We start from the raw sequence: 21,420 nt of genomic DNA, 5'->3' as shown, positions 1-21,420 counted from the left end.
TTTAAGGAACCTCCATACTGTTCTCCATAGTGGCTATATCAATTTACATTTCCACCAACAGTGCAAGACTATACTACAAAGCTACAGTAATCAAGGCAGCATGGTGCTGGCACAAAAACAGAAATACAGATCAATGGAACAGGATGGAAAGCCCAGAGATAAACCCACACACATATGGTCACATTATCTTTGATAAAGGAGGCAAGAATATACAATGGAGAAAAGACAGCCTTTTCAATAAGTGGTGCTGGGAAAACTGGACAGCTACATGTGAAAGATTGAAACTAGAATACTCCCTAACACCATACACAGAAATAAACTCAGAATGGATTAAAGACATAAATGTAAGGCCAGACACTATCAGACTCTTAGAGGAAAACATAGGCAGAACACTATGACATAAATCACAGCAAGATCCTTTTGACCCACCTCCTAGAGAAAGAAGAATAAAAACAAAAATAAACAAATAGGACCTAATGAAACTTAAAAGCTTTTGCACAGCAAAGGAAACCATAAAAAAGATGAAAAGACAGCCCTCAGAATGGGAGAAAATATTTGCAAATGAAGCAACTGACAAATGTTTAATCTCCAAAATATACAAGCAGCTCATGCAGCTTAATATCAAAAAAACAAACAACCCAATCCAAAAATGGGCAGAAGACCTAAATAGACATTTCTCCAAAGAAGATATACATATTGCCAACAAACACTTGAAAGGATGCTTGACATCAGTAATCATTAGAGAAATGCAGATCAAAAATACAATGAGGTATCATCTCACAGTGGTTAGAATGGGCATCATCAAAAAATCTACAGACAATAAATGCTGGAGAGGGTGTGGATCTATATGTTTTTAAACTGCTCACCTTGCAGTTTCAAGATGGTGGGAATGCTTTCAACTGACGTCTGTGCAAAATCTAGTGACTGCCATCCCACAGGTTAATGCATCTGTTTCTGTGCAGGGCACTGAAAACTGACATAAAATATATTTGCATGTACACACCATTTTCTTAAATATATGCAGCTACCTCTCTCTCTATCATCTATCTATCTATCTATCATCTATTTATCTATATCTATCATCTATCTATCTATCTATCTATCCATCCATCTACCATCTATCTATATATATCTATCTTCTATCTAGCTATCTAGCTAGCTATCTATGTACCTACCTATCTATCTTTCTATCTATCATTTGGATCAAATATGTAGAGTACCCCCCTCCCCCCCGAAACCTGGCAGGATACAGTCTGGAACCCCCGGGACTGTTTGTTTCCTTCAGTTCTCACATTCTGCCTGCCTAATTGTAAGATGGTGGTTGGAAACCTAACTCATCTCCTGGGGGTAGGTTGTCTCCCTGCTTCTGAGGGTTAGCCTGCCAAGAAGGCAACCAAACCTTTACTAACCTCTGGGCAAAAGCTCCTATTTTCCTTTGTGTGTAGAAGGCATGGCAGATGCTTGCTTCTTCTGTATGCCCCCGTGGTCCCTCCTGAGGTGGGGCAATGGAGGTGGCTGTGGATGTGGAGTTACTCTGCTGGGGAAACGCGGAAAGCAGAGCCTTTTGCTGTTTCACACCCATCTTCGTGCCTGCGACACAGAAAAACAGTACCAAGAATGTCTCCACAGACTTCATGGAAGCCAAAGTGTTGAGTGAAATTGTTGCTTTCTGTTTGCAAAGGCAGGCTTTTCACTTCTCACCTCACTTAAAACGGATCTGACAAGGATTTGGCACAAGCGCTCCCACCCTCCTCCCTGAAACACTCTTGACACCACAGCCTCCCTGTGCTCCTTTTACCCCTCAGGTTCTTAGGATTCTTTGCTGATTCCTCTGCTTTTCCATAACCTTTAAATATTAGCATTCCTTTAAGCTCTATCATAACCCTCTTGGCTCACTCTACATACTTTCTCCCTGGGTAATCTCATCCATTTCCATGGTTTTAAATATCAAGTATATGTCAACAATGCCAAATTATATATCCAAGCTCACTATCTTGTTCTGAGCATCCAAAGAAACTGACACTGTCAGAGGAATATGAGCTCACAAGAGTAAGCGATCATTTGAGTTACATAAGATTAAAAAGAAAGATGCACAATATGGTACCTATTCTAGAGGAATAATTAATGGAGTGGAACAAACAATTTAAAATCAGAAGTATTTTCAAAGAAATAAAGATACTGAAAATAGGAAGCATAAATAAGCAGTCGTTAAGAAAAGCCAGAGTGGCATTAGTGGTTATTTCTCTGGCAGAGTTGTGGACGAGGCTAAAGAATCTCCTCCAAGATGAAGGGGGACTTAAGTGAGGCCCCAAGAGAATGGTGTAACCTCATGCAATAAGATCACCTTGACAACAAAAGACCACAGATTGTAGGAGAAGCAGCCCACGATTGGAGACACCCCTGCCCACTTTAAGTCAAAATCTCCTCTCTACCCACCCTGCTGCTGCCTTCTTTCCTGAACAAGACAGGTAAGAGTAGGGCTTCCTGAAGTTTGCACCCAGATGGGCAGATGAGGACAGGAGAACCAGCAATAGGAGAAGGAAGGAGAGACAAAGAAGACAAGAGTGAGAGTCCTGCCTGGACACTGGAGAGAAAATATGTGTGCGGCTATAAAAACAACATTTGAATTTGACAGAATATTTTCCTGAATGAGACTGAGATTTTAATAAATGGATGAGTGTGAGATAACAGAAAATACCTATATCTGTCTCTGCCCCTGGTTCCCAGCACAGAACTCCTGAAACCCTTATAATTTCCTAAGTAATAAAAGTATCAAAAGCATCTTTTGTTCTAATGAGGCGACTCTAGCTGGGTTCCTGGATGGGGGCTGGTCACCAGAAAGACCAAACTGTGATTAGAAGCTTGAAATTTTCAGCCCAAACACCCATCCTCCAGAGAGGGGAGAGGGGCTGGAAATGGAGTGATGAAGTCTCCATAAAATCCCCAAAGTGTGGGGTCGAGGAGCTTCCCGGCGGGTGAACACATCCTCAGTGGGAGAGTGATGCACCTCAACTCCCCAGGGACAGACCTCCTGGGTCAGGACCCTCCTAGACCTCACCCTGTGTATCTCTTCATCTGGCTGTTCATCTGTATCCTTTATCATATCCTTTAATAAACTGGTAAAGGTGTCTCCATGAGTTCTGTGTACCACTCTAGCAAACTAATCACATCCAAGGAGGAGGTTGTTGGAAGCTTCAGTCTATGGCGGGTTGGTCAAAAGCACAGATTGTGGGAGAAGCAGCCCACAATTGGGCTTGTGACTGGCATCTGCCATACGTGTGTGTGTGTGTGTGTGTGTGTGTGTGTGTGTGTGGTGGGGAGTCTTGTGGGACTGAGACCTTAACGTGCAGAACCTAATGCTATCTCCAGGTAGAGAGTGTCAGAACTGAGTTAAATCATAGGACAACCAGCTAGTGTCACAGAGAATTGCTTGTCGTGGGGAAAAACCTCTATACATTCACTGACCAGAAGTGTCAGGAGTGAAGGGTTCTGGGGGAATTAGCAAAGGAGACACACAGGAGGGAAAGACTGAGTTTTTCCATTTTAATGAGATTATGGAAATAATTAGACTGGACTAAAATTTAAATAGAAATAGATTGGAAAGAAAACGAGATGAGTGCTCTAGGCAGATCGCATGTTCAATGCTAAGAAAAGTGCAAGCAATTTTGAGAACAAAACATATTTTGTGCTGTACCTGACTGAATTGAGAACCAATTATTTATTGACCACCAGACATGTAAAAATGATTGTCTAGGTGTTAGAGATAGAGCAGTGCATAATTCTGACAAAAATCTCTCCCCTCAGGGAGCTTACTTTCTGGTGGTAATCAAAGCAGTTATATGTGTCACCTACTGAGGAATGTCCAAGCCTGTCTCAGGCTCTAGAGCATCACTGTTCGGTGGAACTTTCTGGAAGAGTTCTATATCTGTGCAGTCCAGTAGCTACATGTGGCAAGCATGACTCAGGAACTCTCAAGTCTTATTTAATTTTAACTCATTTAAATTTAAATAGCTGCCTGTGTCTAGTGGCTACCATATTGGACAGAGCAGCTCTAAGTTTTAGTGAAATTGGACAATCAACTTTTATTGAAAGCCCCCTTACTAACCAGGACTCGGAAACCAATCCATATGACTGTTCCATGGACACTTCTTTAAGAATAAAGAGTTTAATAAATATCAATTAGAGATACCCTATTATTTGTGTTATTTAGGACGTTGATATCATTACTGATTAAATTCCATCACTTGATGATTCATGGACTGAGGATGGGGGTGGACTAAAACTTCCCTCACTTATGGGTTCTGGCCATGTCTCTGCTTCCAGAATTCATTACCTTGTTCTTAGCTGGACACTGCCCTTCCTATAATTGCTGCCTATTTGGAAATGAAGGTTTCAGGAAAATATCTCAATTACCATTTTACACGTAATATGAGACATGTAAGGAAAGAGATAGTCCCTTTTGCCTCACAAATCACCATGAGGTTTTGGAACTTTGAGGGCTTTCTAGCTTTGCTGGAGCATGAGGTCAGATACGCACAAGGACCGTCAAGTAGGTCCTTGAAGACAAAAATAGAGCAGCCATTTAGACTTCATGAACATGTTTGATTCTCTCAAGAATAAATGGGGGAGGATCATGGAGAATTGGAAATAAATACATGATAGAGTTGTTCAGGAGCTTGGTGGCATCAGGTCAACATCTCTGTGAGTCTCTTGACCTTTGCTTCATGTTTGTCGTTTCATGGTTAGCAGATGGCTGCTGGGGATCCAGACATCATGTCCACATTCAAGGGAGGAAAGCATGGGAAAGGGGAAAAGACTTTGTCTGGTACATCCATTCTTTTCCCCCCAGAAAACATAATCTCTCCCAGGAACGTCCTGCACGTGTGTCATTAGCCACCCAGACGCTATGAGCTTTCAGGGAGGATGCAGAAGCAAGCATGTAGCCTGACACAGTGACACCCCAAAGAAAATCAAAGTTCAGTCAGCAACGAAGAAGGGGGAAGTGAGCATTGAACAAGTGACTAACAGTACCTAACACAGTAGGGATTCAACTTATTTTTCTTTATATAGTGAACCTGTTTCTCAGAAGAGAAAAAGCCATTACTGATTTTTCACAACAATCTTTAAATTACAGGTCTCTCAGTCCGTGGGATTGAAATGAAACAAATACTATCAATAGACCCATGCGAGTCTCAGAATCACTTTTTTATTTCAATGAATAGTGCTGATGTGTTGAGCTCATTTCAGTAGCTGGATGCTTCCTACCCTAATAGGAGCATTGTCCCAGGAGCCTCCTCAGCTATGTATGCAAATTCATTCCTGTCAAATCCTAACATCAGTTTGACATACATGCTTCAACATGGTTGAATTCCTGTGGAAATTATTCAGGTGAAGAATAGGGCAGATGGAATGGCACCACACAAATACGGGAAAGAGCTGAAACAGTAAAGAAATAACAAATCAGCAAGCATAATAAGTCATGGAGAGATTGGCTGGAGAGAAGGAAGGGGCCATGTCATGCACAGTCTTGGAGGTCAGTGGTAAGGAGCGAAGATTTTATTCTAAGCGCGATAAGAAGCTGTTGAGGTACTTAGTTCAAACAGAGTGCACGCCTGGTTTACGAACGTCACTAGTGTAGTCATCCATGGGAAAAACAATTTAAATGTGTTCAAATGTCTTTTGTTAAGCTGAATAAGCAATTTGTCAATTTCAGTGTATTCAATGAATTGCTTTGATAGGCATCTCCTGTATGTCACACATCCAAGGAGGAAACGCACCTGTGTGCATCAGAGGGGGCTCTCCGTAGACTTCTCTCTTCCCACTGCGCAGAGCTGCAGAGTTCTCTGGCAAGTAAGTATCCCTTTCATGGGTTCTAGTTTCTCTTTTGTACTCTTATGCCATTATGTATGAGTTTCATTATGCGCGTGCTCCCCAAATAACTGGACCTATCATGTCTGCTAAAGAAACCAATGGACATTCTGACTCTTGGAAATGATTACTTTTGCTTTTGGCTCCTGTAGGAGTAGGTAATATGGTAGAGGGGTAAGAGTGGATGGGAAGGTAAGTCAGGGGTCAATTCAGTAGTCTAAGCGAGAGAGCACAGGTGCTTGGGTGAGATTGGTGCTAATGGACACGAAAAACCATGGGTGACTTGAGATGTATTTTGGAGGAAAAAATTGAATTAACTATGGATTCAGTTAAGGAAGGCATACAGAGAGAATAATCAAGTATAGCTTCCAGAGTGCTGGCAGAATACTGGTTGCATACTAGCAAGGCTTATTGCATGAATGAGAAACAAGGGGTATGATAGTCACGACATGTACAGTGCTCTCCAGTTTTAAAATATTTGAACCTACATCTTAAGATATGGTAGGACAGGGTTTATTGTTTTACCTTCTTTGCAGACGTGGAAACAGAGGCTCACCGCCTCATAGTTCTGCTTTGCCAATCTGGAGACTGGTCAGAGACAAAAGATGTGATGTGGGAAAGAGAGAGGACACACACTAAGAGGTCAGATGAATCTTAGAGAAGAGGAAATTAGAAGGCGGCGAGGAAAGTTGTGCGGGGGTGGGGAAGAGACCTGGCGCAGCCGGGTCCTGCGGGAGCTCTGGGGAGGCACAGCGCGCTGTGAGTGGTGTGGGTGTAGGTGAGGGTTGGATCTCCTTTTGATGTGCTTGAAGAGATGTAAGGAAAAGATTATTTTGTTTTGTTTTTTTGGTGGGGGTTTGTAATGACTTTTGATGGGTGAGGTATTTCTGCTTCTGTGTGATTCCAGGTAGAGACTGAGTTCATGAAGATTCCAGCTTTCATGCTGTTCACATCGTTTTGTTGCCTTGAGCACACATGTGAAATGGAACTTGAATGAAGGCTGATTTGGAAAGCAGAGCGTGATTTGGGGGCAGTGAGAAAATGCGTTTGACCAGTTTTATGTTAAACTTTGTGAAAGACAAGTTGGACAGGTCCATTGGATACAGGTTATAGAAGGCCTGGGAAAAAATGTGAATTGAAATCCTTACTAGCCAGATGTGCTGTAAATGCTCTGTCCTGCTGAAAAAAATTTTTAGAAATATAGAAAATTATTAAGATGATAAAAAATATTCATAGTACCATCAAGTGGAAAAGAACTTTTACTATTTTAGGGTGTTTCTTCTAGCCTTTTATATGGGTGCATGTATAAACGTGTGTAAAAACTTCATAATATTTTAAAAATTGAAATTATAATATACATAACATTTTACAACATATTTAAAGTGCTCGGTGGACACTTTCATATTAAATAATCTTCGCAAAATAATTGTTGAGGGCAACACAGTAGTTCATCATATGGGTGAACCATGAGTTATTTAACTCTTTCCTTACAGACTTTTTTTTAGCTATTCTGCCATTCCTCTAGTGAATCTTATCATTTGCTATTTCTTTTTTAGCCATTATAAATGGCGCTAATTTGCTACTTGATAAATTTTTCAGAATTAGAATCTTTAACTGGTCAGAGGTAGGTGGACACTGGTGACCACTTTGGCAGCACGTCTACTAAAATTGGAACAATACAGAGATTAGCATGGCTGTTGTGCAAGGATGACATGCACATTCGTGAAATGTTCTGTATATTTGGATGTTAACTAGATGGTGATCATTTCACAGTTTATACAAACGTCAAATCACCATGTGTTGTACCTGAAACTCATGCAATGTTGTGTGTCAATTATACCTTAATTTTAAAAAAGTAATGGACACTTTTAGAGCCCTTGGTAGATGTTGCCCAATGGCCGTCTAGGTTTGAACCCCTTCGGATGCCTTTTAGCAAATGATTGGATTTCCTATTTCACTGTCTCCTCCCCAATACTGGGAATTAACTTTTAAAACATGAAAAGTATCTCATGGTTTTCATTTGCATGTCTTTGGTTCCTAGAGAGTTTATTGGCTATTTTTCTTTCAAAACTTACATTCATGTGTTCCGTTTATCTTTCTGTTCCGTCTTCATCACTTAAGACAGCTTGGACCCAAAACAGAGCAGTAACTAAATGAATATTTTTACGATTGACTGCAAATCCATTGGACTACCACCCAGGAACCAGTAATGCATACAGTTTTTGTGGTTCCTCTTCTATCCATCTTCCCAAATTTAATGATTTCTCCTATGAGATGTAGTATTCAGAGAAAATGTGATTTTTTTTCCCTACTCCCTGTAATCCTAAGAGACATTCTCTCAGTTGAAATTTTCTCTCTTCATTTTCACTGTTCTTCATACATCATTAGTGGAGCTGTTGCGTTATGGGAGGGCAGTGTCTGGTCTGCATATTTATTGAACTCTAATTGTGTGCCTAAATGAATATGCCAGCCATGCAACTACCAATGTAAGTCTTAAAAATAATAATTTGCGTAACTAGCCGACAGGAAGGCTTGAGCTATTATTTAAGTTCATATATAACATTACATCGTCAAGTGTTAATTTATGCTCTGTTCTTTCCAGAATGATTGAGCTGTTTGGTAGTTTTATTTATGACTCACGCTTAGATCCGTTTTCCAGTGCTGATAATGTTGAGATAATGGGGATTTATAGTTCACCCTGACAAGAGGCCATAAAACAAATGGCTGGATGTTTTCTCTATTGCTACAGGCTCAATTTGTATCATAAAGTACTTAATAATTGTTATTAATGAACGCTCTGTGGTTGGTATATAGACACAGCTGGGAATCACATCTGTTACCAGACAGCCTGTGTTGAGTAAAGCACAAACACTGCAGGGAACTAATAGCTACAAAAGGAAATGACATCACAGAGCCATAGGAAGTGCCATAGATATTAGCTGCACTGAGACAGTAGAGAATTAGGATAGATTTTAGAAGAAATGACAGAATTTGGCTCTTTTTGAAAATTTTCTTTCATGTGGATCACAAATATCTTCAATTGTGAGCCTGAGTTCCAGGGTCAATCCATATATTATATACGAGTAAAGCATATATCTTCGTTTTTAGATAAAAATGAATAAAAATAGACCAGATTCAGCTTACCACCTTACCCTTCCAGGCTTATCTTCTGCTGCGCCTCTTGAAACACTCTGATGTTCCATCCAAATTGGGTTATTTGCCTTTGTTTTTGCAGGCTTACGCTTTCCTGCCTGTGTGCTGTTCCTTATGTTGTTACCTCTATTTGAGTCCATTTCCCTCAAACTATTTCAAAAGAAAAAGAACTTTCTTTCTTTGACTTTTCTTCCTTCCTCCCTCCCTTTCTTTTTCATTTTTCCTCTCCCCTCTCCTCTCCTTCCCTCCCTCCTTCCTTCCGTCTCTCCCTCCCTCCCTTCCTTCCTTCTTTCTCTTTCTCTGTCTTTTTTTCCCTTATTTGTCCACACTCTCAACTTTCATTGTTTTCATTCACCATTGGCAAACATATGAATATATTTCATATGTGTCATTTGGTTATATGTAGTCTTACAAAATAGGTTTTGCTTTGGGTGCCTGTTTTTTTTAATTTAAGGAAATCATCGTAAATTATAGACCTCATTTTACTTCTTTAACTTAGCAATGCAGTGGCAACCATGGGGCCCCATAAACATCTAGTCCATTCTTTCTAAAGTTTCCTAAAACTCCATGTGTATCCACCAGATCTGATCTGTCCACTCGGTTGGTGATGGACACTCAGATTGCTCTGAATCCCTATCACAATAAGCAAGGTGATGATGGACATTTTTATGTATGTTGCTTGTGGGTCTATGGAAGAATTTGCTACATTCCTGGGAGTGTAATTGCTGGGTCACAAAGTGTGTATAAACTTGATTTGACTAAATGCCCACAGGTAGCTCTCGAGAATGCTTCACCATTCTTCTCTCTGCAGGAGTACATGTTGGTTCTTATATCCTTATGTTCTACCAATAGTTGGGATTGCCTACTTTTACATTTTAACCACATTAACAGAGGTACAATGATATTGCATGATAGTTTTCCTTTGTGTCTGTGATTACCACTGAGAGTGAGCGTCTCTTGACTGGCTTATTAGTTCTTGCGGTTCATTCTGTTTTAATCACCTATTCATATTTTTGCCCATTTTTTTCTCTTGGGTTATCTGTCTCTGGTGGACTTAAAGGAATTTCTTGTATATTTGTACATTGTCAGTTGTAGATATTGCAAATATTTTCTTACAATCTGTCATTTCTCCGTTAACGCTATCCATATTCTTCTCCATTAAACAAAAATAATTAGTTTTGATGTAATTATACTTAACACATTTATGCCTGAGGATTTCTGCTTTTCAAGTATTTTAAGAAGAATTCTTCCCCACCTCTAAATCACAACGATAAATTCTGACACTTTCTTCTATTGATTTTCTATTTTATCTTTCATTAATCTATCTGGATTCTATTTTTATATGTGATGCTATTTAGGGATACAATTTTAGTTTCTCCTTAATATTATATACAAAACAACCCACCCTTTCACCTTAGATTCATGGTGCTGTATTTCTATATTTATCATATACTAAATTCTCACCTATACATGGTCTTCTCTGAGTTTGCTCTTTTGTTCCATTGGCCTATTTGCCCATCAGTTCTCATATCAATAGCTGCTTACTTTATTACTCTGTGTTAGGACAGGCAGTCTACCATGGGCACTGAGCATCCCTGAACATTCCTGCTGAGTGTGCCAAACCACAAGGCTTATTTATCCCCAAACTGAGCAGTTTCTGTAGCTGGTCACATAGGCAACCAGGTAGGTACGCGACCATAGCATGGCTACTTCTCACTCCCTGGCGGAGGAGACGGGGAAGAGAGAGGGAGAGACTGTCTTGTTTGCTGCTTATGACAGAAGGCGCCATAACCACCTGGGTGGGGCTGTTTGGACCGCCGTTGTGCACCATTTTTATTGCTCCTACTGCTAAATGTATAATTAGTATGGATGTTTTACATGCTTGTGCTATGAATCCTCATAAAATTCAAGGGGGATTGTCCCAATGGAAAGAGTCACTTTTAGAGAAATGATAGTTGGTACAACAGACCACCAATGAGGCTTCCAGTTACCCCCATGTTATACAACAGAAACGATACAGAATTCCAGGAAGTGAAAAGGAAATCACAGCCTTGCGGTCTGTAAACCCCAAGGACCCTTTTGAACTACGAGTATCTGCTACTGATAACCGTGCTGACTGAAACTAATATTGGTGTATGTTCTGGCAACACATGAATGTGTACTCTGCTGTTTTGGGATGTAATATTCATTAATACCAATTATGTCGAGTTTGTTGATACTGCTGTTCAAGTCCTCTTTATGCTTACTAATTTTCTGTCTGTCTTGTCTATCAATTACTGATTGAGGAGTATTGAAACCTCTTATCATAATTGTGGATGTGTCTGTTTCTCGTTTCAGTTGTTTTTGCTTCATATATTTTGAATCTGTTATTAGATGCAAACACATTTAAAGTTGCTATTTTTTATGAATTAATCACTTTATCCTTACTTTTTATCTCTGGGGGTAATACTTGTTATGAAGTCTGCCTCGTCTCACATTGTCTTAGCCATCCCAGCTTGCTTACAATTAATGTTTATATGACATAACTGTTCCTGTCTTCCACTTTTAACTTACCCAGGTCTTCATATTTGAGGTGGGTTTCTTGGATATCACATTTAGCTATTTTTCTGAAGTCCAATTTGAGAACCTTTGACTTAAATAGGAACGTATAGACCAAGAGTCAACAAATCATTTCTGTAAAGGGCCAGTTGGTAAATATTTTAGGCTTTTGAAGCATATGGGCTTTGCTGAAAATGCACAACTCTGCTGTTATAACATGGAATTAGAATCTTTTTAAGTTTCCATGTTACCTCCATTTTTTTTTTTTTTTTTACTAATTAGGTAAAAAAAAACCTCTGTGTTTTCATTAGTGATTGCTGTATGATTTATAATATACATCTTTACCTTTTCACAGTATACCTTTAAAATAATATTGTAACACTTTACAGATTAAGATTCCTAAATACTTTTACTTTCCACCCAGTCATTTGTTCTATTTTTTGTCACATATTTGCCTCTATTTATAAGTACTATAATGCATACTCATTACTTTTTCCCTAGCTTTATTGAGGTAAAATGGCACAAAATTACAGTATATTTAAAGTGTACAGTGTGATTATTTGATATACAAATACACTGTGAAAGGATTTCTACTATCAAGTTAATTAACACCTCACATATTTACCTCTTTTGGAGGGGTGAGAACACAAATTCTATCCTCTTAGCAAATTTCAATTATACAATGCAGTATTATCAACCATAATAACTGCGTTATATATTAGATCCTCAGAACTTATTCACCTTATGACTGAAATTTTGTGCGCTTTTACCAACCTCTCCCTATTTCCTCCACCCGCAACCCCTGACAACCACCATTCTGCTCTCTGTTTCTATTAGTTCAAAAAAAATTTGTTTTTAGAGTCCATATATGTGTTATTATGAAGTATTTATCTTTCTCTGTCTGCCTTATTTCATTTAGCATAACGCCCTCCAGGTTTATCCATGTTTCACAAATGGCAGGATTTCCTTCTTTTTGAAGGCTCAATAATATTCCACTGTGTGTGTGTGTGTGTGTGTGTGTATGTGCGCGTGAGTGCATGCGTGTGTGTATGTATCACATTTTATTTACCTATTTATCCTTTGATGGACACTTGGGTTGTTTCCTTACCTTGGCTGTTGTGAATAATGCTACAGTGAACATGGGAGTACAGATGTCTTTGAGATAATGATTTTGCTTCCTTTAGATATATGTCCGGAAGTGGGGTTGCTGGATCATGTGGCAGTTCTCTTTTTAATTCCTTGTGGAACCTCCATACTGCTTTCCATAGCGGCTGTACCAGTTTATATTCCTACCAACAGTGTACAAGCGTTCACTATTCTCCACATCTTTGCCAGCATTTGTAATCTCTTGTCTTTTTGATAATAGACATCCTAATAGATGTGAGGCGATATATCTCTTTTTTTTTTTGTACTTCCCTGATGATTAGTGGTGAGAACTTTTTCATGTACCTATTGACCGTTTGTATATCTTCTTTGGGGAAATGTCTGTTCATGTGGGTTTCCCATTTTTAATTGGGCTTTTTGGGGTTTTGGTATTGAGTTGTATGAGTTCCTTGTGTATCTTGGATATTAACCCCTTTTCAGATATGTGGTTTGCAAATGTTTTCTCCAATTCCATCGGTTGCCTTTTCATTTTGTCAATGGTTTCCTTTAATGTGGAGAATCTTTTTAATTTGATGTAGTCCCACTTGTTTATTCTTGCTTTTGGTGTCAAATCCAAAAAGTTATTTCCAAGACCAATGTCATGGAGATTTTCCCCTATGTTTTCTTCTAGGAGTTTTATAGTTTCAGGTCTTACATTCAAGTCTTTAATTCATTTTGAGTTATTTTTGTGAGTGGTGTAATATAGGGGTCCAGTTTCATTCTTTTGCATATGGATATCCAGTTTTCTCAACATTATTTATTAAATAGACTACCTTTTCCCCATTGCATTGCATGTTCTTGGCTCCTTTGTTAAGTATTAATTGACCATATACTCATGAGTTATTTCTGGGCTTTCTGTTCTGTCCCGTTGATCTATATGTCTGTTTTAATGCCAATACCATATTGTTTTGGTTACTAAAGATTTGCAATAGAGTTTAAAATCAGAAAGTATGATGCCTCCAACTTTGTTTCTCTTTCTCAAGATTTCTTTGGCTGTTTGGGGTCTTTTTTGGTTCCATACAGATTTTAAGATTGTTTTATCTATTTCTGTGAAAAATGCTATTGGAATTTTGATAGGGATTGCATTGAATTTGTACATGGCTCTGAGTGTATGGACATTTTAACAATATTAATTCTTCCAATCCATGAGCACAGAATGTCTTTCTGTTTATTTGTGTCTTCTTTAATTTCTTTCATCGACATCTTATAGTTTTCAGTATACAGATCTTTCACATCCTTGGTTAAATTTATTCCTAAGTATTTTATTGTGTTTTGATGCTATTGTATATGGGATTGTTTTCTTAATTTCTCTTTCTGATAGTTGTTTGTGTATAGAAAGGCAAGTGATTTTTGTACATTGATTTTGTATCCTGCAACTTTACTGAATTTGTTTATTAGTTCTAACAGTTTTTTTTTTTTTGGTGTAGTCTTTAGGCTTTTCTATATGTAATATCATGTCATCTGCAAACAGAAACAATTTCACCTCTTCCTTTCTGATTTGGAGGACTTTTATTTCATTTTCTTGCCTAATTGCTCTGGCTAGGAACAAACTTCTAGTATTATGGTGAATAAAAGTGGTGAAAGTGGACATTCTTGTCTTTTCCCTGATCTTAGAGGAAATGCTTTTATTGTATGTTAAGGACACTGAGCTTTTCACTGTTGAGTGTGATGTTAGCTGTGGGCTTGTCATATATGGCCTTTATTATGTTGAGATATGTTCCCTTCTCTACCAAATTGTTGAGAGTTTTTGTCATAAGAGGATATTGAATTTTTTCAAGTGCTTTTTCTGCATCTATTGAGATGATTATGATTTTATATTTTATTCTATTAATATAATGTGTTACATTTGTTAATTTGTGTATGTTGAATCATCATTGTATCCCAGGTATAAATCCCACTTTGTCATGGTGTATGATCCTTTTAACATACTGTTGAATTCTGTTTGCTAATATTTTGTTGACGTTTTTAACATCAGTGTTCATCCAGGATGTTGGCCTGTAATTCTATTTTATTATAGTGTCCTTGTTTGGCTTTGTTATCAGGGTAAAGCTGGCCTCATTAAATGAATTTGAAAGTGTTTCTTCCTCTTCTATTTTTTTGGAAGAGTTTGGGAAGAATTGGTATTAATTCTTCTGTAAGTGTTTGGTAGAATTCACCAGTAAAGCCATTTAGTTCTGGACTTTTCTTTGTTGGGATGTTTTTTTGTTTTTTTTTTTGTGGTACGTGGGCCTCTCACTGTTGTGGCCTCTCCCATCGCGGAGCACAGGCTCCGGACGCGCAGGCCCAGCGGCCATGGCTCACGGGCCCAGCCGCTCCGCGGCATGTGGGATCCTCCCAGACCGGGGAGCGAACCCGGTTCCCCTGCATCGGCAGGCGGACGCGCAACCACTGCGCCACCAGGGAAGCCCTGTTGGGATGTTTTTGATTACTAATTCAATCTCTTTACTAGTGATTGGGATGAGGAGAGTGTTGAAATATATCCATCTTTTTTTGGTGTGACCTGAAATACTCTAAATAAATACTTCTGGCATATACAGATGCAGAGTCCACATAGAGTTGATGACTACATCTCTGTGCCTTTAGTAGCACATGCCCCATGACTTAGGAAATGAAGGTACTGCTATGATTTTAAATTACTTAGAAGCTGGCTATTTAAACAATTTCTTACACCATCAAGGGTTGATATTTAATTTGGAGAAGGCATATTGGTTTAGAAGTAAATGTGAGGTACTAGGTATATTAAAAATATAATGGCTATCTCTGTGAATTGCTTTGGAAATGAAAACATGCTCAAAGGCAATAGTGGAGCTCTTATAAGGAAATTTGGGAATGTTTGGAACTTTAATAATAAAGTTCTAAACAGTAAGGGACTAGCAGCTTGGCAGTATACTGAGCCAGGGGAGATGATACCCAGCAGGTTGTATGATGGAATGTTACAGGAACCATGAGAGGATGAAGCAGAATGGTAGATAGATCAAGATTACCAAGTCTAGCTGGTGTCTGTCTCAGGTCTGAACATATCTGGGTTCTAAATTTGGGAAGCAATTCTGGAGCTCATCTAGCCCAGATCCTATCAAGTGCAAAAATATTCTTTAAAATATGTCACCCATTTTTGTTTGATTGCGCCCATTGACAGGGACCTCACAACCAAAAACAACCCATTTTCTCTTTGAAAAGCACTAGCTGATTGAAAGTTCTTCCTTGTCTAATTCTAAAATCTGCCTCTCGTAAACTCACTCGCTGGCTCTAGTTCTGTTCTATGGGCAAATCAAGAAGGAGTTCTGTACTCTTGGAATAATAATGCCCCTCTCATAGTTTCCATGCCTCCTTCAGTTGGCAGGAGGGTGGAGAGAGGGTGCAAGATTCCTACATATCCCTGCTTCTTACCATTCACAGCCTCAGTTGTAACCACCAAAAAGGTTCCCATATATTGCCAAATGTCCCCTGGCTGGGGGGCAAAGTTGCTCTCCATTAAGAACCATTGTCCTAGATTCTCAGTTTTCAACCTCCTTTCCTTCAAACATTTTTCTCCTTTACAGCCAAATGTTTTGAGAGTTATCTTTATTTTCCTCATTTTTCTCTCCTATAAACCTCTCTTAATTTCATTTTAGCCAAGGCATCTGACCTTGTCACTCCTCTAAAGCGGATCTTCTTAAGGTCACCAAAGAACTCCATGTTGCTAAATCCCATGTTCAGCGGTCAGTCATCATCTTACCTGACCTATCAGAAACGTTTGACATAGTTGATCACTTTTTTCTTTAAAGAAATTTCTTTACCTTCTAAGTTACCACAGTCTTGACTTTTCTCCTACATTATTGACTGATCTTTACCTCCTTTGCTAGTGCCTCTTTATTGCCTCATCCCTGTAACTCAGTATGCTGCAGGGCCATGTGCTTGCCTTTCTTTTCTATTCTATCTGCATTTTTCTCTTATGACCCTATCCAGTCTTTAAATAATATCCATATATTATTGGCTCCATAGTTTGATATCCAACTGGGCTTATCATTTTAACTTCATTCTCTTATCCAGCTGCTACTCAACATCTCAATTTGCATATATGTCAGGCAGTTCAAGCATGACATGCTCCAAAGCAAACTTCCAATTCTCCTCTCTAAATCTACTCTTTTTGTAGTCTTTATTTCACTGTGACCCTGATCCAAGTCCTAAACAGTATATGATCTCTACTCCTGGATTTCTTTATGTTGTACACATGAATTCTAGACCAAAGCGTCTGTGTGTGCTGCTTTATAATGAATAGATGGGGAAAAACATTATGCAGGATTATCATTGGGGTTGGTGAAAATGTAGGCCTTTGACTTAAGCTTTCTTTTTTAATGTGTAAAAATGTAAAAAATCCTAATTAGACTAATACGACATGATCATTATAATAAATCCATTAGTTTATAAGGTATTAAGAGAAAGTAAAGGTCACACTGAAATACCCACCATTAATATTTTGGTGACCATCCTTACATGCATTTTTTTTTCAATATGTACTACACATTAATTTAAATAAATGGGATTATGTTAATGTATGTGTTTTGGATACATGTTTTACTGCCCTTTCCTCCTCTGTGCTCTGCCTTCCCCTGCCCTGCTCATACTTCCTGAGAATAACAACATGGGGTGTACTTTGAATGCACAGCTTTCTCCATATTTATATAGTCGTGTTATAATAATAAGGCATCCAGTTTTGGTTTTCTTTGTATTTAGCCTTCTTGAACTTCTTTGATCATCTTGGATTTGTAAGTTAATGCTCTTAAAAAATAGCATATAGGATATTTAGACCATTATTTCTTCAGATATGTTTTTATTGCTTTATTGCCTCTTCTTTTGGCCCATCTCTGATTACACATATGTTCAACCGTTAAATGTTTTCCCATAGGTAACTGAATCATTTCATTTCTAAATCTTTTTGTTTTTCCTGTTCTTCACTTTCAAAACATTTTTATATTTCTGTCCTCAAATTCATTGATACTTTCTTCTGAAGTTTTCAGTCTAGTATTAAGGCAGTCCAGTCCTTTGTTGTTGTTGTTTTTCCAGATATTGTACTTTTCTGTTCTAGAGTTTCCATTTAGTTAATTTTTGTGTGTGTGGTTTCCATTTCTCTGGCACATTCCCCCATCTGTTCATTCTTTATATCCATCTTTTTCTTTGAAATCTTGAACAATAATAGCATTAAAGTACTTGTTATCTGTTTTCAAGTTCTTGTTATCTGGGTTATCTTGGGTTCTATTTATGTTCACTACTTTTTCTCATAACAGTGGGTCATATTTCTTGTTTATTTTTTCCCCATATCTGATACAATTTTCATTATATTTTGGATATTGTAAATGTTATGTTTTAGGGTCTCTGGATTCTTTAATGTTCCTCTGAAGAGTGATTATTTTTGCTCTAATAGGCAGTTAAGTAACTGGCTAATTACCTTGAAATTTTGGAGGCCTAGTTTTACACTTTGTTAGCAGTTCTGTTTTGTATTTGCCCTCAGATCTATGGTGACATTCTTAGTTCTGGGATGTAGCCTTTATTTCTAAATATGATACTTCTGGGATTTCAATGGAAGCCCAAGGTGTTTCTAAGTATTTCTAATTTAGTGTGATTCAAACTTCAAATTCTGCTTTCACTGTAGGGGGCAACAGGTGAATTGTCTCCTCAGTTTTGTCTTCATCTGTTGCTTTCTGCTGGACTCACTGAACCTTCTTCATGCATGTGCCATTCATGGGTCAGCCAAGGACTGAGTGGAGTTTATACACAGATTTTGGGGCTTGTTCCTCTCCAGTTTTCTCCATTCCTGGATTTTTCTTTTCAATTTCCAGTTTCTCTGGAATACTTGAACTTTGTCCCATGACTTTTCAAGTTAAAAAAACTGAGATTTTCTGCTTGGGTTCTAGAGGCCACGTACCATAAGGCCTTAGTGCCCTTAGATAAGAAGCCATATGTGCTGGTTACTTTTGTATGTCAGTTTGGCTGGGTTACAGTACTCACTCAATCGAACACTGTGATGTAGGTATTTTTTAGATGGGGTTAAGATCAGTCAGTTGACTTTAAGTAAAGCAGATTATCTTCTATAATATGAGTGGGACTCATTCAGTCAGTCTTAAGTATTTTCATATTTTCTATTATAATTTCCTCTGATCTTTCAATTATTTAGAAATTTTTAATACATTTTTCCAGCATATATGATTCTTAGCTGCATGATGGTTAACCTGATACGAATTACTCTGCCGTATGACAAATCTGCATTTTTCCAATAATATTGGACTAACCTTGAATTCCTGAGATAAATTTAATTTGGCCATTACATTAATACTATTATACATTACTTGATTTGATTTGCTAATATTTGCCTTTGGAGTTTTACATTGAGATTCATAATTAAAATTTGTCTATAATTTTTCCTTCTTGTACCAACCTGTGAAGTTTTAGAATAAGTGATATGCCAGTTGCCTAAAATAAATTGATGTGTTTTTCTTCCTTCAAGATTATCTAGAAATATTTATGTACCATTAGTTTGTTTTTCTTTTTCTTGAATTTTAGGCAGAACCTGCCTGTAAATGTATCTGGACTTGGTATTTTTATTATGGAAAGATTAAGTACAAGTTCAATTAAAAATGGTTATAGGACCATTGATATTTTCTATTTCTTCTTCAATAAATGATAGTAATCTATAATTTTCTTAGAACTGGTATCTGTTCTTTATGCCTTATAATTTAGTGGCATGAAGTTTTTGATAATACTCACCTATAATTATTTTATTATCTGCCATATCTCCAGTTATACCAAGCTAGAGATACTTAATATTTTATACATTTTATTTTGTTGTTGGTGGTGGTAGTGGTGGTTGTGGTGTTCTCTCTTTCTCTTTTTTATCTTGTTATACATTTGTGAATTTTATTGGTATTTTCTGATTTTTTTTATTGGCTTTGCTGATCTTCATTATATTAAATTTTTTTAAAAATTGAGGTATAATTGACACATAACACTGTCTGAGTTTAAGGTATACAGTGTGTTGGTTTAATACATTTATATATCACAATGTAATTACTACAGTAGAGTTAGCTAGTACCTTTATCATGTCACATATTTATCATCTCTTTTTTATGTTAAGAACAGTTAAGATTTAGTCTCTTAGCAACTTTGAAGTTTATAATACAGTGTGGTTGATTATAATCACTCTGTTCTTTATTAGATCTTCAAAATGTATCTATCTACTGACTGTAAATTTATATCCTTAAACAACATCTCCCCAACTCCCCCACCTCGTAGCCAGTGGTAACCACCATTCTACTCTGTTTTCACAAGTTCAGATTTCTTTTTAGATAACACATGTAGGTGATATCATACAGTGTTTGTTGTTCTCTGTCTGACTTATCTCACTTAGCCTAGTGTCTTCACGGTCTGTGTAGGTTGTCACAAAATAGTAGGATTTCCTTCTTTCTCATGGCTAAATAACATTCGTGTATATATATATGTATGTATATATGTGTATATATACATACATATATATATACATATATATATGTATGTTTGTATCTATCTCACATCTTCTTTATCCATTCATCCACTGACAAATACTTAAGTTGTTTCCATATCTTGGCTGTTGTGAATAATACAGCAATGAACTGCGTGTGTAGGTATCCTTTCGAGATGATGATTTCAATTCTTTCAGATATATACCCAGAAGTGGGATTGCTGGATCATATGGTAGTTCAGTTTTTAATTTTTGAGGAAAGTCATACTGTTTTTCATAATGGCTGTAGTAATTCTTTATTATCTTTTGCTTATTTCATTAATGGCTGCTTTTAAATTATTATGCCCTTCAACTTTCTCCATATTTATACTGATGTTCTTTTTTAAACTTATTAATGTTTATTTCATCTTTTTTTTCATCGTTTTAACCTTTGTTCTTTTCTAATATAAAGATTTAAGATCAGGAATTTATTCTAAGTACCACGTTAGCTGTATCCCACAAGTTTTGATATGCACTTCTTTCAATCCTTCAGTCTTAAGCATTTTCTTATTTTCCATTATATCTTCTCTGAACTTTCAATCATTTATAAATGCTTTATTTTATAATTTCAGAAATTAGTTTAAAAATTGTTTTCTTATAGTTACTGATTTCTGTTAAGTGACTTTTTAATTGAAGGAGAGTATATTTTGTATGTTACCAATTCCTGGAAGTTTTTTGAGACTTGCTTTAGTGTCTACATGTTGTACATTTTCATGTGTCCCATGTGAATTTGCATAAAATGTGCCTCTTCAAGTTATTGTTGGATTTTAGAGGGCTGCCAACAATATATACTTAACTTTTCCACAAGAGTTCTGGTAACAATCAAAAAGTAAAACAAAAAGTTGACAGATGGAGTCCAAACTATCATTTCTATTACTGACTGAGCTGATGTCAGCAAATACGGCTTATGTCCATGGGAAAGTAAGTGTTTTAACACTAAACCTCAGATTTAGGCAGCATTTTCCATCTGGTCACAGGGAGTGCTGGGCTCAGGTGGCCCTCTCGGATAATTAGTGGTGGCTGTTATGGTCAATGACGGCACCGAGTAGCAAAGCAGAGTGTGTGTTCCCTGTTGGAAGCTTGGTTCCAGGGGAAAGAGAAGAGGAAGCGCCTAGCATCTGTATGTCACATTTTTCCTTCTACTCTGAAGAGGCAAATTAATCCCTTAGCGAAGAGTGTGCCAGGACTGGAGAGAGGTCAGAGGTGTC

General features: G+C 37.6%; 1 non-coding gene across 1 annotated transcript; it reads left to right on the top strand.

Moving 5' to 3' along the window:
* Window positions 1-7,506: 7,506 nt before the first annotated feature.
* Window positions 7,507-7,610, top strand: LOC112066918 (U6 spliceosomal RNA). Its single transcript, XR_002892974.1, has one exon. It is a non-coding gene; the product is annotated as a U6 spliceosomal RNA (small nuclear RNA).
* The last annotated feature ends 13,810 nt before the right edge of the window (window positions 7,611-21,420 follow it).

The sequence above is a fragment of the Physeter macrocephalus genome, chromosome 16 (genome assembly GCF_002837175.3).
Source record: "Physeter macrocephalus isolate SW-GA chromosome 16, ASM283717v5, whole genome shotgun sequence".
Taxonomy (NCBI): domain Eukaryota; kingdom Metazoa; phylum Chordata; class Mammalia; order Artiodactyla; family Physeteridae; genus Physeter; species Physeter macrocephalus.
The sequence above is the reverse complement of the archived record's forward strand: the minus strand, read 5'-3'. Positions and strand labels throughout refer to the sequence as shown.